The 17,052-nt window shown below is 41.2% G+C and overlaps 1 long non-coding RNA gene across 2 annotated transcripts in view; it reads right to left on the bottom strand.

Moving 5' to 3' along the window:
- Nucleotides 1-465: 465 nt before the first annotated feature.
- LOC139437114 (uncharacterized) overlaps nt 466-17,052 on the bottom strand; it is a 123,743-nt gene continuing 107,156 nt past the window's right edge. For both annotated transcript variants that reach the window (XR_011646706.1, XR_011646710.1), the window contains one exon: nt 466-775. This is a non-coding gene — a long non-coding RNA (uncharacterized lncRNA). The remainder of the gene's footprint in view (nt 776-17,052) is intronic.

Raw genomic sequence — 17,052 nt, 5'->3', positions numbered from 1 at the left:
CTTAATGTATTTTAAAAGAAAATTATGCGGTGGTTGAAGAAAACATAAAACTTAAGGTCATTTTTCTTGGAAGAAATGGCAAGAAATCTACAACTAACAAGCCAGTGATCCACCTACACTACCATTTTTATTGATTTAAGAAGCTGTAAATAATGTCAGTTTTACAGTAGCAGTAACCTACTGAGTGATAAAAGCTCCAGAATGGAAGCAGTACACAACTAAATTATTTCCTGGGTATCTGATCTAAAATGAGATACCTTTGCTGACAGTGGAAGGTTTTTAATTTATCTTTTCACTTGTTTTTCTTTAGCAAAGATGATCCAAGGGCTGATATTGCCCTTAAAAGTTAATTCATTTTATTTTTTCTGGTCATTAGTCACATGGTCAGGCAGTGAGATGAGCAAAACAACACTGAGTTTTCATAAAAAGCGATACAGGAAAACCGGTCTTTTCAGTTGTGTCTGAGGAACACATTGCCTAGTGCGGGTCTGAGCCAATGTCCTGCCTTAACCGGTGCTCTGAGTGCGAAACCTCCAGGGGAGCTCCGTGCCCCTCCCCGGGGCCCAGCCCAGGCCCTGCTCTGCGCTCCAGTGCTCACCTCAGAGAAGCCCTGAGCCCCAAAGTCTGCTTTTCATCTGACCACAACTGGAGGCCCCTCCCGTCCACTCACCAAACCTCTTCTCCTGGCCAGTCCTGCTGGTGTTCGTAAGTGGATATCCGTTAAGGCCAGGGCTTCGTGCTGTCTAATCAAAATCTCCTCTCAGCTCTCCTTCACCTGTAACGAAGAGACGAGAACATGCATAGGTACACACCAGTACCCAGAGACCACAGTTCATAGCACAATTATAATAATATTCTTTCATCCATAGTGGCAGATGTTCCACACGGATGCACAGTGTTAATAATGGCAGGGGGTAAGGTATATGGGAATTCTGTGTTTCTGCATGATTTTTCTGCAAACCTACAACTTCTCTAATAAAAAAGGAAAAGACTGAAACCAACTCTTCCCCCCACCACGCAGGAAAAAAAAAATCTGTGAGAACTAACCTGCGAGGGTTGTTTTCCCTTGAAATGTAGAAAATGGCACAGGAGTGCTTTAGACTAAAATGAAGTTGGATGTTTTGGTTAGCTTTAAAACTAAGCTGGACTTAATCAATAGAAGGCATCTTACAAAAATTTTGAAGTGGGATCTAACCTCTCTTAACTCCGCGCCAGTCTTGTGAATCTTACTGCCTGTGTTTTAATATATCCCACACTTAAAATTACGTCCTTCCTTTCTTCAAGCATGCCTCCAGTTATGGAAGTTTTCCTTTGTGCCTTTCTTGCACGATAATGTTTAATAGCTGGGTCAGCACACAGCACTACTTCTGCCTTCCCGGCTTCCTGGTTTCCGCTAGCCAATCCACCCCATAAACCAGGTCCAAGCCTTCTAAAAGACTATTTTAAAGCAGCACCTCGCTCAAGAACCCACAGTCGTTCCCTGCTGCACGTCAGTGGGTCCTGAGGTGAAGTGAGGAGAATGCTGAACTGGGCCAGAGGGTCCCTCCACACCTGTACAACCCAAAGCACTCCCCACTAGAACACCCGTCACGATAGCACTACCCCAGAGCAGTCAAAGGGAGCACGTAAGGCAAGGGATGACCAAACAGCTTCAACCTAAAGCGCTGCACCGACAGCTGGATGCTACGTGGGCCCAGTCTCCTTGGAACCCGCCCACACACCTGTCCCACGACTGCGTTTCCATCACATCCTGGGGCACACTGCTCCAGGAGGCGAGCTTCTGTTCCGGGGACACTCGTGTCCTAACACGTCGTGATCGTCCCTCCCTTTCTCCTGCCTGTCCATCCTCTCTGCTCACTCCTCCCTGTTAAGCTGACCCAACTGCCTGGCTAAACATTTTGTTTGCCCATTTGTTTTTGTGCAAATCTTATTTTAGAGCAGTTTTACGCTTGCAGGAGGGTTGCACAGAGCATGCAGAATCCCAGTTTGCCTCTGCCCACCACACACGCAGTTTCCCCCTATTATTAGCATCTTGCCTTGGTGTGGTACTTAGTTACAAATGAGGGAAAAATATTGACTGAAGTCCAGGGCTTACACTGGGGTCACTCTTTGTGCATACATACAGTTCCTTGGGTTTTGACAAATGTCATGTATCTACCATTATGGTATCAGACAGAATAATTTCTAATCATGCCTGTGCTCCACCTCTTTTTCCTTCCCTCCACTCCATCCGCCAACCATGGCAACACCTAATTTCTTGCTGTCTCTATAGTTTTGCCTTTTCCACAGCATCATGCAATCAGAATCACACAGCATGCAGCCTTTGAGACGGGCTCCTTTCACTCAGCAGTGTGTATTTAAGGTTCCTCCATAGGTTACTGTGTGCCTTGATGTTTCATTTTCCTTTGTCACTGAATACTGCTCCATAGCATGTGGTTTTGTCATGATTTACCCTTTCACAGAAAAGACCTTGGTTGCATCCAACTTTTTGCAACTGTGAGTGAAGTTGCTAGTTACATTTGTATAGAAAAAAATAAATAAAATCCCTTCCTTGAGGGTGATCTGTGCCCAGAAAAATGTTAGAATACGAAAAGTGGGCGGAAATGGCAAGTTTATAGAGGAGGAGGCTAGAAAATGCTACCTTGGCAAGACAATCAAGGTTTGCTCCTAAGTTTAGAGCACGCACCTCTGATGTGATAGAATGAGAAAGCCACTTCACCTCTATGGTATTCTTCCCAAAATCCATAATACCAGTCTAACCATGAAAGAACATCAGACGAATGAATATTCAGCAAAATACCTGACTACCTCAAAACAAGGACTATCAGAGAAAGTATTATAGACCAGATGACAATTAAATGTAATGTGGTGTCCTGGATGGGTTCTTGGAACTGAAAAAGAAAATTAGTGGAAAAACTAGTGGAGTCCAAATAAAGTTGGGAGTTTAGTTTAAAAGCATAACAATATTAATTTCTTAGTTGTGACAAATGCACCACGATAACATAATATGCTAACAATAGGAGAAACTGGGTTGAATAAATAAATAAGTGGGAAGAATAGCTCTCCCATGCAGAATTCCAAATAGTTTCTCTTGTTACTCATCTTCCAGGAGTGGGAACACAACTACACAGTGACCTCCTCCCACGAGTACAGCGTGGAAAGGGGAGGAGAGGGTTGCTTTGCAGTGGAGAAACCGGCAGACACCACCTCAGCTGGCGGCACGCAATGCCAGCAGGGCGAACACGCTGATGGTGTGTGCACGTGAGAGGACAGATGGACTCTGCCCCCTTGTCTCCCCCCAGAAGCTCACTACCCCAGCCGAGTGACTAGAAAAACACCAGAAAACCCAGCCACACGCCTGGCTACAACTCCTCAAAACTGTCAAGACCATAAATAAAACAAGGAAAATATAAGAAACTCATCAATAAGAGGAGTTAAGGAGACATGAAAATTAAATGTAATTTGGTATCCCAGATAGCATCCTGGAATAGAGCAAAGACATTAGGTAAAACTAAGGAAAACTCAACAAAGTTTGTATTCCAGGTAATACTAATGTATCAACACTGGATCATTAACTGTAACAAATTTACTATACTGATGTAAGATGTTAATAATAGTACAAACTGGATGTGGGGTACACGGAAACTTTCTGCACTCTTCCTAATTTTTCTGTAAATCTAAAACTAGAGTGAAAAATTTGTTTAACAAAAAACAACCTATCAGAGAGTCTACAGTGATATCAATGAGATAAGAGATACTCCAATTATAAAATTCTAACACTAAGATTATCTAACATTTGAACATGCAGTCTCTCCCTTTATCCAATTTCCAGACAAAAATTAAAGCCCAATGTTTAAATCCCCTTGCAAATTAAAGTCCAAAGACCACAGGAATTAAAATCTAAATCAACTTTATTGTCTTTGTTAGAAAAAAATTGTTTATCCTGTCAGCATGCCAATCAGTGTTCTGGATTTCTAGAGTACTTGAACTATAAATTAAACTTATTTGGAAGAAATTTCCATCAGAAAGCCCATATCTGGGAGGAGGTCCAACTGTCTATACCTTCTGACAGTAGCACTTCTGACTTGCCTGCCTCGTGTTTTCACATCTTGAGAGTACACACTGCCTATCCTGCTGCCACAATAGTGTGGCTTGGAAATGCTTTGTAACTTGCTTGGTTTTAGCTTTGTTTTTAAGTTTTGTTGTTTGCCTTGTTTAAAATTTGAAATCATATCAAAGTCAAAGGTAATAATATGTCTTATGTTGACCACAAGTTAATGTTAAGATTTCACATGTAAATTACCTGATTACATTAGTATAATTGGTATCAAGTGGCAGACATCTGGCAGCTTAGATGAGCACCTAACATCTCCGTTCCACATAAAACATATCCTTTTATTTGGAATATGCATCTCTATATTTTTGTCTTGCCTTTTAAATTTCATTTTAGATTGTAAAGTTCTAGAAGATTAGGTTATGTCTCTTTTGTTTGATTATAGATGGTACATAATACAGTGCCTGCATATGTAAGAGTTTAAATAATAAAAGTTTTCAAACTCTACAGACATTTCAAGGTAATTAAAGGTTTGAAAGATTTGATTGTAAAATTTTCTCAACTTGCAATAGACTTCAGCTAATAAATGAGAACTTCTTTATTGCCTCTGTAATATAAAAATCTATAATTCTTATTATAGTTCCAAATGAGTATTTGAACTTAAATGGAAACGCTCCATGGCCTTCGAAGACAACCTAGGAAGGGCTTTACGACCTCCTACTGGGCAGATGACGGCTGTAAAACCAATCCCTGCCTCTCCCTTACCCATGCTGCAGTTTAGGGGTGAAAGTCCAGCCGAGGCTGCTTCTAAGCAACCCTGAAGCTCGTTTCCTCCCCGTCACCCTGCGCACGGGTCCTGGGCTGGCTGCCCCCGCAGCCTGCGGCCGCCTGGTTCCTCCTCCAGGTGACACGCCTGGGATGAGACCCGATCGCGCCCCCTTCGCCAGCGGAGCTCCCCGGCCCTCCAGCCCCTCGGCTGCCCCCGCCCCACACCCGCGGTCATCTCCACTGGGAGAGCCACACCGCGCCCTCTCGCTGTCCTGAAATTCCTTCACACTCAATGTAAGATCGAGCTGTCCTCAGGACGACCCTTCAGAAACGCCGGCCCCCTCCCAACCGAGTCGGCCCCGTCTTCCTCGGGGGGACCTTCTGTCCTGCACCCGTTTACCCCAACACCGCTCCAACAACGGAGGTGCCCTTGTGCGTCCCGCACCCCAGCAGTCCTGGAAGGCGCAGTCTCTGTTCTTCTGTCTCCACGGCCAGCAAGAGCCTCTGACACACAGCAGACACTCGAAAGACACCTGCTGGATGAGTAACTGCGGCCTCGAAGCCTGAGCTGGGACTCGCCCCTGCAGCCTCTTTCCCTGCGCCTGTCACCCGCCTGCGCCTGTCACCCGCCTGCACCTGTCACCCGCCTGCACCTGTCACCCGCCCGCGGGTTTAGCCGCACCGGCCTGGGACGCGCCACCGCAGCCCTTGGCGGCCTTGGACCGACCCTCTGTGCTCCCCAGAGGAGCGCAGAGCCGCCGCGAGGGCGCAGGTGCTGGGGGCCGCGGGGTGGACAGTCCTGCTCCCAGGGCATGGAAAGCGCGTCCTTCCCAGCCTGCAGCCGCGTGCCGGTCCAGCAGGCGCTCTGACAACTTTCTCATCGCACTTCCAGCCACATTCGAGGCTTCCTGAGGTGAGGCAGGATTACGTGCAGCACAGCTTCCTGCCTTGGATTTTTCAAAAGTTAGAAATTGTTGGCCAGATTGTATAGAAATAATCAAGCATCTCTGAACATTAGAGTTGAATTCTGCCTGGGATGTTGCTCTTCCATGAGTTATTTCTTAGACATTTCTAACTTTTGAAAAATCCATATCCATCAGGATTGTTTTCAAATCGTTGTACCTCACCTTCTGGGGTGATACTGAGGCAATATCTAAAAGTGAGGATCTGCCACTGTCGTTTTCTTCCCCCACGACCATGAAAATATGATAAGATCCTAGGGCATCGTGGTTTAGTGAACACCTCACTTTTCTCTGCCAAGTTAACTGCCTCACTTCAATACAAACGTCAAAACCCAGACTATGTAAACTTAAGCTGAAGGTTTCATTGCACTCATGGCTTAGCTTCTTGTTCTGTAATTCAGTTATATTTTAAATGAAACTCATAAACTTTTCTGATTCCACCAGGTCAGAAGATGAACATGGGAACGTAAATGAGTCACTGAACTCATGCTGCTGTATATTTTAAATTCACCATCGGTTAAGTGGAAACATATGTCACAAAATAGATGGCATCAATTCTGAAGTCGTGTTAAAGGTTTATTTGCAAAATAACAGAAAATTATACAAAGTAAGATTTCACTATTTTAATGACAGGTTTAAATTTTTTTAAAAATAAATGCTACTATATTTTTCAATTTGATTGCTTTTAATGGCTTTTCATTTTAATCTAGTGCCAACTTTTCAGTGACTGATCAGTTAAAATTCTCAAATCACTAAAAAAGAATATTAAAATATTTTACAAATATAAATTTTTACAAATTTTACAAAGAAATAATCCTATTATTCCAATAAATTCTGGCTGTATTTTGCTTACTGGTAAAATGAAAACATCTTGAAAAACACAATATAACCAGTTATTTTTCAGTACTTGAGTTTATAGTTAGGAGTTACCTAAAAGACAGTATTTATAAACTGTCTTCATTTACTTTATACCCAAAGAGGGCACATACATACCACTGGTGTACAGATGTGTAACTGTAAAATGGGGTTTATTGAGGAAAAATTTGTAAGCTGAGAAATCGCTAAGAGCACATGATTTCCCAAATTCTCACAGAGTGGTGGGCCAGGAGAAAGATCCAGCTGAGCAGTGCTCTTTGAGACATGGAAGGTGAGGTGGCACAGAGCGGCCGGCGGCTATCGCTAGGGGAGCCTCCAGACCCAGAGGGGCTGGGAGGGCGGGGCGCAGGGGCGCAGGGGCAGGTGAGGCCTCGGCGCCCACACCTGGTTTGTGCTAATCCACCAAAGCGGGGGGCAGAAGGAGACAGGAGTCTCTGGGCGCAGCCGGATTTTCATGGAAATTGAGAAAGTTCATCCTATTTTCCAAATAATTACTCTTAAGCAAGAAAAAAGGAAAAAAACGCAAAACATTTATTAAAGTTTTCAAATCAAAGTGGACCAAAGTTTCTCCCATTTACCTGTTTACTGATACACTAATTTTTATATTAGCCATAACTTATTCTATCTAGCAATCTTACTAAATGTAGATATAGTATAGATCTTGAAAATAATATTTGCAATTAAACATTGAGATGTTGCTTACATGTATTTCAGAAGGAGATCTCTTTCAATGTATAAAACTCAATATTTTTTCTATTCACTTAGGATTAACTGGGTTAATTTTAAGATTGTAAGATTTAAGCATTAAAGAAAAATAAGACATTCTGATTAGTGGGAAAAGAAAGTTCTACACCCACAGTTAACACAGGAAGGGGTTCCACACAGTTTCAAATAAAGGAGGTTATTCCTCAATATAATAAAATTGGGATAAAATCCATAAATATTGTATGATCATCTATATCTGGAGAATGCTGCAAACGAATTTATCTAGAAACTGTTTCTACATTTTATAGAGATATCTGTACATTTTACTACATACCATCAGGCAGATTTATCAAATTCCTAAATTACATCAATCTGTGACACCTGAATACAGACTAAGGATCAAATGGATTTCTGGAGATGTTCTCTTGTTACAAGTGTAACTTATTTGTGTTCCTCAAAAATACCGTGTACTCCAATATTCAAATCAAGCAAGTCTACAACACATGCCAAATTTGAGTCCGTATTAAGAAACAATTCACAGAAATGTATTATTTCTCAGTAATCCATCAAAATTTTAAGGTGCAGCCACCAATCCCCAAGAAAATTAATTTGATGCATTTTTTAATAAAACTTTTTAAGTTAAAGTTAATAATATGTAACATATATAGTATGTTACATTATAAAAACATGAGATTCCCATATAACCAACACCCCACTCCCCCACCCCCATCATTTTTGTAAATTGTATTTTTTGAAGATCCATACATCATGAAAAATGTTACATTCTAAAAAACATAAGAGGTTCCCATATACCCCTCATCACCCTACCCCACTCCTCCCACACCAAAAACCTCCCCCATCACTGTGGTATATTCATGTGTTTATGCCATATTCTTGTGTTCGCACTCGGCAAACACATTTTGGAGCACTGCTGCACCATGTGGATAATAGTTTACTCTGTAGTTCACACTCTGCCCGGGTACTTTCAGTGGGTTATGGCAGGATATATAATGTCCAGCATCTGACCCTGCAATATCATTTAGGACAACTCCAAAGTCCCAAAAATGCCCCCTCATCACATCCCTTCTTCCCACTCCCTGTCCTTAGCAACTGCTGTGGACACTTTCTCCCTGTCAATAATACAATTTCTTCTATTAGTAGTCACAAAAGTTTTACAGTAGAATATCAGTAAGTCCACTCTAGTCCATATTTTATTCCTCCATTCTGTGGACCCTGGGATAGTGATGTCCCCTCCACCTCTAGATCAAGAGGGGGCTTAGATCCCACATGGATGATGGATGCAATTCTCCTGCTTGCAGTTGTAGGCACTCAGTTTCCTGGTGTGAGAATTTGATGCATTTTTAAGAGAGGAACAAATGTTATTTCAGTGTGAGTTCAGGTCAGGTCACTTAGTAAAACAGAGTAAATGTGGTGCTCCTGTTGCAAATCATAAACACGTACAGAAACAATGTGTCATAGAGATGAGAGATTTCAATTAACCTGCATCTTTATTTTCATTTAGCAAAAAGCAGAGCATCTGACAAGTCTTTGAACTTTCCTTTCTAAAAACTGTTTTCTTTTTCTCCACAGCTACTCCCCAAAGAAAGAAAGAAACAACTACAGTTGTTTAAGCAAAAGCAAATTCCAAAAGATCATAAAAGTTATTTTAATATATTTAAATTGAATTTAGGGAAGCAAAGTTTGTACTTATTCTCTGGTAAAAGGGGTCTGTCATGGAATGAAAGGGTAATGGGTCTATGAGGGCAAGTGTCAAAATAATATGTGACTCATACAACTAGTCAGGCACTGACCAGTTACCAAATGTTTTACCATGTGCTCTCTCATTAAAACTTAACAAAAAACCCAACGAGGCATAAATCATCCACATTTTTGAGAAAGGAAGACTTGGACTCATAGAGGTTATAAAAATTCTTCTATAATGGTTCAGCTGAAAAGTGGCCAAGTGAACAGTTAAGTACAAGTTCAATCCGAGACTCTTCCCCTACAGCCAGCTCTTCTCACCAGGACTTCCCCTCCTCCCCCAGGACTTGGTAGCACCTGGAGACAAGGCTTCTTGTCTCAATTTGGGGGTGCTGCTGGCAGGGCCAAGGCCAGTGATGCTGCTCAACATCCTGTGATAAGCAGGAAAGACTTCCACACACAAAAATTTATCTAACCCAAGATGCCAATAACGCCACAGTTGAGAAACTCTGCTCTCCACTAACTCTCCATCCCATAAGTATCAGAAAGAAAATTCTGATTTAACTAAGTATTTTAAATTTTAAAGTATTTCCACTTACTTATTCTACCTATTCAGTTTCAAAATCTTATGTAAAATGTGTCAAGAATCTATGTGCCAGGCACTCTGCCAGCCGATGTAAATGCAGTGGGATAAGGAGAGCATGGAGTGCCACCAGCATGGCCATACAAGGTGCACTGGTGAACGCTCCCCCGTAGAAACAGCAAAAGTCAGATATTCACGTTAAGTTGGTACCCAAAGACATAAGTAGGTTGAAAGTGAAAGCATGGAAAAAAATATTCCACGTAAATAATCACCAAAAGATAGCTGGGGTAGTTTTACTAATATTGGACAAAAGAGACTTTAAGACAGAAGTTGTTACAAGAGACAAAAAAAGAGCCTATATATTGATAAATAGGCCAATTCACCAAGAAGATATAATAATTATAAACATATATGCAGTTAATCACAAAGCACTAAAATAGATGAAGCAAACATTAACAAAACTGAAGAGCGAAGCGGATGTGGCTCAACTGATAGAGCATCCGCCTACCATATGGGAGATCCAGAGTTCGATCCCCAGGGCCTCCTGGACCATGTGGTGAGCTGGCCCGTGTGCAGTGCTGCCGTGTGCAAGGAGTGCCGTGTCACAGGGGAGCCCCACATGCAAGAAGTGCGTCCCACAAGTAGAGCCACCCCATGTGAAAAAAGCGCAGCCCACCCAGGAGTGACACTGCACACACAGAGAGCTGACGCAGCAAGATGACACAACAAAAAAGAGACGCAGTTTCCCAGTCCTGCATGACAAGAATGCAAGCAGACACAGAAGAACATGGAGAGAATGGACACAAAGAGCAGACAATGGGGTGGGGGGGGAGAATAAATAAATCTTAAAAAAAAAAAAACTGAAGAAAGAAATAACACAGTTCTATAGTAATAGTTGAGATTTAGTACACTGCTTTTAATAATGGATAGAACATCACAACAAAAGGTCAATAAGAAAACAGAAAAATACAATAAATGAGCTAGATATAACAGACATATCCAGAACACTATACCCAATAATGGTCTAATACACATTTTTTTGTAGTGCATATGGATCATTCTCCAGGATAGACCACATGTTAGAGTACAAAATAAGTCTTGATAAATTCAAAAATATTGAAATTATGCAAAGTAGCTTTTCTGACCACAATGGAATCAAGCTAGCAATAACAACAGAATGACAACTGGAAAACTCACAAATATGTGAAAATTTAAAAACACACTCAAACAATTAATGGGTCAAAGATGAAATCAAAAGAGAAATTAGAAAATATCTAGAGATAAATGAAAACAAAACACGACATGCCAAAATATATGGGATGAAATGAAGCCAGGGCTCAGAGCAAAGTGTATAGCAATGACTGCTTATGTTAAACAGAGAGATCAAAGATCAGGAAGCCTCAGACCCAATCCCCCTAACAAAGCTTTGAACGACCAACAAGACCTGGCAGAAACATCATTCTCAAGCTCCAGAAGAGTCAAAGGACTGCCAGAACGGGGAGAGTGCCCAGTCCAGGAAAAGGCCACTTAAGAGCAGTGGGGTCTCTAGTGCCCTGGCTGGGCCCCTCCCATTCCTGACCAGATCCCCTGTTCCAGAGAGAGCAGAGTAGGCCGGTGCACACCCTGGAGCAGGCGCGCCTGGCCAGTCTCTCTGGTGGTGGTCTGAGGGCAAGTCAGAACTTGCCCTGCATGCAGGAGACCCACTGACCTCTCCTAAAGAGTTCTGTGGGAGAGCAACCAAGGCATGTTGCTTAGAGCAAGCATTCCTGGCTTGAGGACGACAGTGCAGTGCCCAGGACTGAAGGAATTTGTTTCCTGGGGAAGGGGGGACATTCCTATCCTTGTAAAAGGTGGAACTCTCAGTTCCACATGTGCACACCCAAGACAAGAGGCACACGCAGGAAAGACCCGGGGAGGGGGGAGGCCTCGCTTTGACTTCAAGCTATTCTCTAAAGTCATTGTATGGATAAGATATGAAGGAGAGCTACCACACAGGTCAAAACACAAAGACTGATAAAGGGGTTTTCTTTTTTTTCCCTGCTTGTTTGGGTTTTGTTGTTCATTTTTGTTAATTCTCAGCATTCAAGGAAAGCTCTGCCTTAACATTAGCTGGATACAAGATTAAGGAATAGTCGCCACAAAAATGTTGACTCCAGTGATAACACATTAAAATATCCAGGTTCCAACAAGACACTGCAAAACACACAAGGAAACAGGAAGCAATGATTCACAACAGAGAAGAATAAAGCTTAAAAACCATCAATATGTTAGACCAGGAAAATTCCAGAAAAAGACTCTAAAATAATGACCCCCAAATATGCTCAAAGAGCCAAAGGAAAACATAGACAAAAAACTAAAAGAAATCAGGAAAATGCTAAGTGAACACAAAAAGATCAGTAGACAGATGGAAATTATTCAAAGGAACCAAAGAGCTGAAGATCACAATAACAAATCAGAAGTTCCCTGGAGGGTTCAACAGCAGATTGTAGCTGGCCAAAGAAAGAACCTCGAACTTGAAAATAAGATAATCAAAATCATCCAATCTGAGGAGCAGAACGAGGAAAGAATGAAGTGAACGGAGCCTGAGGAAACTGTGGGACACCATCAGGCATACACAGTCTCAGAAAAAGAGAAAGAAGGAAAGGAGCAGAGAGGATATTAAAAAAAGTAATGCTTAAAAACCTCCCAAATTTAACAAAAAACATGAATATACACATTCAAGATGTTCAGCAAACTCCAAACAGGATAAACCTAAATATACCCATACTTTGCCATGTTAAAATCAAACTATTGACTGCCAAATATAAGAGAATTCTGAAAGCTGCAAGAGAGAAGCAACGTGTCATATACAAAGGAGCCTATACAACATTACACACCAACTTCTCATGGAAAATCATGTAGGCAAGAAGGTAGTGATAAGATATATAAAATGCTGAAAGCAAAAAACTGCCAATCAAGAATTTTGTATCTGCCAAACTGTCTTTTGAAAACAATGGCAGAATTAGGACATTCCCAGATAAACAAAAACTGAGGGACTTCATCACTATCAGACCAGCCCTAAAAGAACTCATAAAGGAAGTTCTGAGGAAACTACACTAGCCACTGACTGAAGCCATAAAAACCAATAAAGATCTCCAGTAAAGATATGACACAGGTATATAAAAGTACCAGTAATATATTTTTTTACTCCTCTTTTTACTTCCTAGAGAATATAAAAAAGCAAATGCAGAAAATGTAATGATAAGACAGTGATTTTGGACTCATTATGTTTAAATATGTAATTTGTGACAAGAACTACATAAAGATAGTATGTAGGGGGGACAGAGGGTTAGAGGAATATAGTTTATGCATGCTATTGAAGTTAAATTGGTACCAAAACAATTGAGCTTGTTATAGACTTAAGATGTGATATTTGAACCCAATGGTAACCACAAAGAAAATATCAAAGAATATGCAAACTCATAGAGCAGAAAGTAGAGTTACCACTTTCTGCAGGTACCACAACTGAGGATACCATGATTGAGGGGCAGAGGCAATGTGGACTTAATGTAAAATGAGTGTAGGTTTTCTTTGAGGGGTGAAGTGAAAGTTCTAGTAATGGAAGGTGGTGAGGGTACTGCAACCCTGTGACTGCGATCAATCTCACTGAATGGTATGCTTGGGAGGAACTGGGATGGGAAGGTTTATGTTGTATGTATGTTTCCACAATTAAAAAAGAAAGAAAGAAAGAAAGAGAAACTAAAGAGATAATGATAATTGAATGAAATACATGATACTGTATGGTATCTAAGAATGGAAGAGAAAGGCTCACAAGGATATTTTTGGTATATAAGAAAAATAGGAAAATACAATGTAAGTTGTATATCAATGTTAAATTTATTGAACTTGATATCTTCACTTAAGGGGACTACAAAAATGAATATCCTTATTCATAGGAAATGTTCTTGAGAGTATCACGTGTTTAAGGACATAATGTGTTGTTTTAGTTTGCTGAGTGCCAAAAGCAGATACCATAAAATGGGTTGGCTTTTAACAGTGGGAATTTATTAGCTCATTAGCTTACAGGTTTGAGGCAAGAAAAATGTCCAAATTGCAACATCATCAGACAACGCTGGCCCCTGACTTCAGCTACTGATTAGTAAATTTGGCAGGGTAAAGTATAACCCTAAGAACAGCTTAAGTTTGAACCTGTCTAAGTCAGAAAGAGGCTGGTGTTCACCATTTTGACTCCACCCCGGCATGAGAGGAAGCCAAGCTGATCGAAAATCACAGTGATCGTACAACTGGCTTCTTTCCACCCAGATGAGCCTGCAACTCTAGCCTAAGCCCCAGCCCCACCTCCAGCAGAGAGAAAGCTGGCAGAATCTTTACCAGCCTCCCTGCAGGTACATTTGGCTGGCAAAGACTGAATAGTCAGAGGTCTACCAGGGCAACTGCAGTCATTTAGGACCCACATGGCATAGACTGTAGGTACTGCCCACACCTACAGCTCCGTCCCTGCCCCAGGCTGGAGAGAAAGAGGCATGAAGCTTCATCAGTCTCTCTGGGCAACTACAGTGTAGGCCTGCATGACTTGGATTATTACACACAGCTGTAACTCTGCCCCTACCCTTGGCAAAGGTGAAAGGTGGGAGAAGCATCATCAGCCCAGGAGCAATGAGGACAAATTGACCCTCCACATTTTATAGCACCAATTACATCTGTGGCTCCTACTGCACAACCAGCAAGGGAAAAAGGGCAGGAAGCCCTAAACTAAAGAGAAAAACTGCACCCAGAATAAATACTCTAGCAAGCCAGATGCCAAGACACCAACAAAAAATTACAATCCACATCCAGAAATAGAATGAGATGGCCCAATTAAAGGAAAAAAGGTAAGCTTGCAGATACATACAGGAGTTGAGACAACTGATCATAACTGTTCAAATAAATCTCCTTAATAAATTCAGTGAGATGGCTAAAGAGATTAAGGATATTAAGAAGTCATTGGATGAGCACATAGAAGAATTTGAAAGCATACATAGAAAAATAGCAGATCTTATGGAATGAAATAAAAATACATGTCATGGGTGTCCCAGAAGGAAAAGAGAAGGGAAAAGGGGCAGAAGGAATATTTGAAGAAATAATAGTAGAAAAGTTCCCAACCCTTTTCAAGGACATAGATATCCTTGTCCAAGTAGTGCAACATGCTCCCATCCAAATAAATCCAAATAGACCAACTCTGAGACATATACTAATCAGAATGTCAAGTGCCAAAGATAAAGAGAGAATTCTGAGAGCAGCAAGAGAAAAGCAAAGCATAACATATAAGGGATACCCAATAAGATTAAATGCCAATTTCTCATCAGAAGCCATGGAAGCAAGAAGGCAGTGGTATAATATATTCAAGATACTGTAAGAGAAAAACATCCAGTCAAGAATCTTATATCCAGCAAGATTTTCTTTTGAAAATGAGGGCAAATTTAGATAATTTACAGATGAACAGAAGCTGAGAGAGTTTACAACAAAGATAACAGTTTTGCAGGAAATACTAAAGGGTGTGCTACAGTCTGAAAAGAAAAGATAGGAGAGAGAGGCTTGGAAGAGAGTCTAGAAATGAAGATTATGTCAGCAGAAGTAACTAAAAGTCTCAAAAGACTGGTGAAAATAAAATATGAAAGATTAAATCCAAAGTCTAAATGGGTGAAATAAGTACAGCCTTTACAGTAATAACACTGAATGTTAATGGATTAAACTCCCCAATCAAAAGACACCAACTGGTGGAATGGATAAGAAAATATAAGCCATCTATATGCTATCTGCAAGAGACTCACCTTAGACCCAAGGATACCAATAGATTGAAAGTGAAAGGCTGGAAAAAAATATTCCATGCATGCAGTAACCAAAAAAAAAGCCAGAGTAACTATACTTACATCAGATGAAATAGTCTTTAAAAGACATTAGTAATGTGCAACATGAGGAGAAAGTCAGGGGAAAAAAATTCCATTTACAATAGCAACTAAAAGAATAAAATATTTAGGAATAAACTTAACCAAGGATGTAAAGCACTTGGTTAAGTTCAGAAAACTATAACACACTGTTAAAAGAAATCAAAACAGACCTAAATAATTGTAAGAACATTGCATGCTCATGAATTGGAAGGCTAAATATCATTAAGATGTCAATTCTACCCAAACTGATATACAGATTCAATGCAATCCCAATAAAAATTCCACAACCATTTTTTAAATAAATGAAAAACACAATGATCAAATTTATTTGGAAGGGTAAGGGGTCCCAGAAAGCCAAAAACATCCTTAAGGAAAAGTGAAGTTGGAGGACTCTCACTTCCAGACTTTAAATCATATTACCTAGCTACAGTGGTAGAAACAGCAAGGTACTGGCATAAAGACAGACACATAGACCAATGGAACCGAACTGATGGTTCAGAAACAGACTCTCACATCTATGGTCAAGTGATTTTTGACTAGCCTTTCAAACTCACCCAGCTCATGCAGAACAATCCACTCAGCAAATGGTACTGGGAGAGCTGGATATCCATAGCCAAAGAAAGAGGACCCCTATCTCACACCTTACACAAAAATTAACTCAAAATGGATGTTAGACCTAAATATAAAAACAAGAATGATAAAGCGTCTAGAAGAAAATGTAGGAAAACATCTTCATGACCCGGAGGTAGGTGGTGGATTCTTTTTTTTTTTTTTTTTAAGATTTATTTTTATTTATTTAATTCCCCTCCCCTCCCCTGGTTGTCTGTTTTCTGTGTCTTGTTTCTTGTTTCTTTGTCCGCTTCTGTTGTCGTCAGCGGCACAGGAAGTGTGGGCGGCGCCATTCCTCGGCAGGCTGCTCCCTCCTTCGCGCTGGGCGGCTCTCCTTATGGGTGCACTCCTTGCGCATGGGGCTCTCCTACGCGGGGGACACCCCTGAGTGGCAGGGCACTCCTTGCGCGCATCAGCACTGCGCATGGGCCAGCTCCACACGGGTCAAGGAGGCCCGGGCCTTGAACCGCGGGCCTCCCATGAGGTAGACGGACGCCCTAACCACTGGGCCAAAGTCCTTTTCCCAGTAGTGGATTCTTAAAGGCAATAAGAGGAGGGCCAAGAGGGACTGCTGATGTTTAGTGTATGTACAAGTTTTAATTAGCCTTACCATAAAAGTGTGCAAGTGCATAGAGTTGATGGTAACACTTTATAGTGACTTAACAACTGGTTTATAAATGGGAATATGGCTGGAAAAGGTAGTCTAGGGATGTAAATGCCAGTTGACAGAAAGCTAGAGAATAGTGTAGGGACTGAATAACACAGTAGACCCAGAAGTGAATGAGAACTGTGGTTGATGGTACCAATGCAAGGGTGTCCTTTGTGAGCTAAAGCTGATGTATGCCACTATTGCAGGATGGTGGGAAT

This window comes from Dasypus novemcinctus, chromosome 20, assembly GCF_030445035.2.
Source record: "Dasypus novemcinctus isolate mDasNov1 chromosome 20, mDasNov1.1.hap2, whole genome shotgun sequence".
NCBI lineage: Eukaryota > Metazoa > Chordata > Mammalia > Cingulata > Dasypodidae > Dasypus > Dasypus novemcinctus.
The sequence above is the reverse complement of the archived record's forward strand: the minus strand, read 5'-3'. Positions and strand labels throughout refer to the sequence as shown.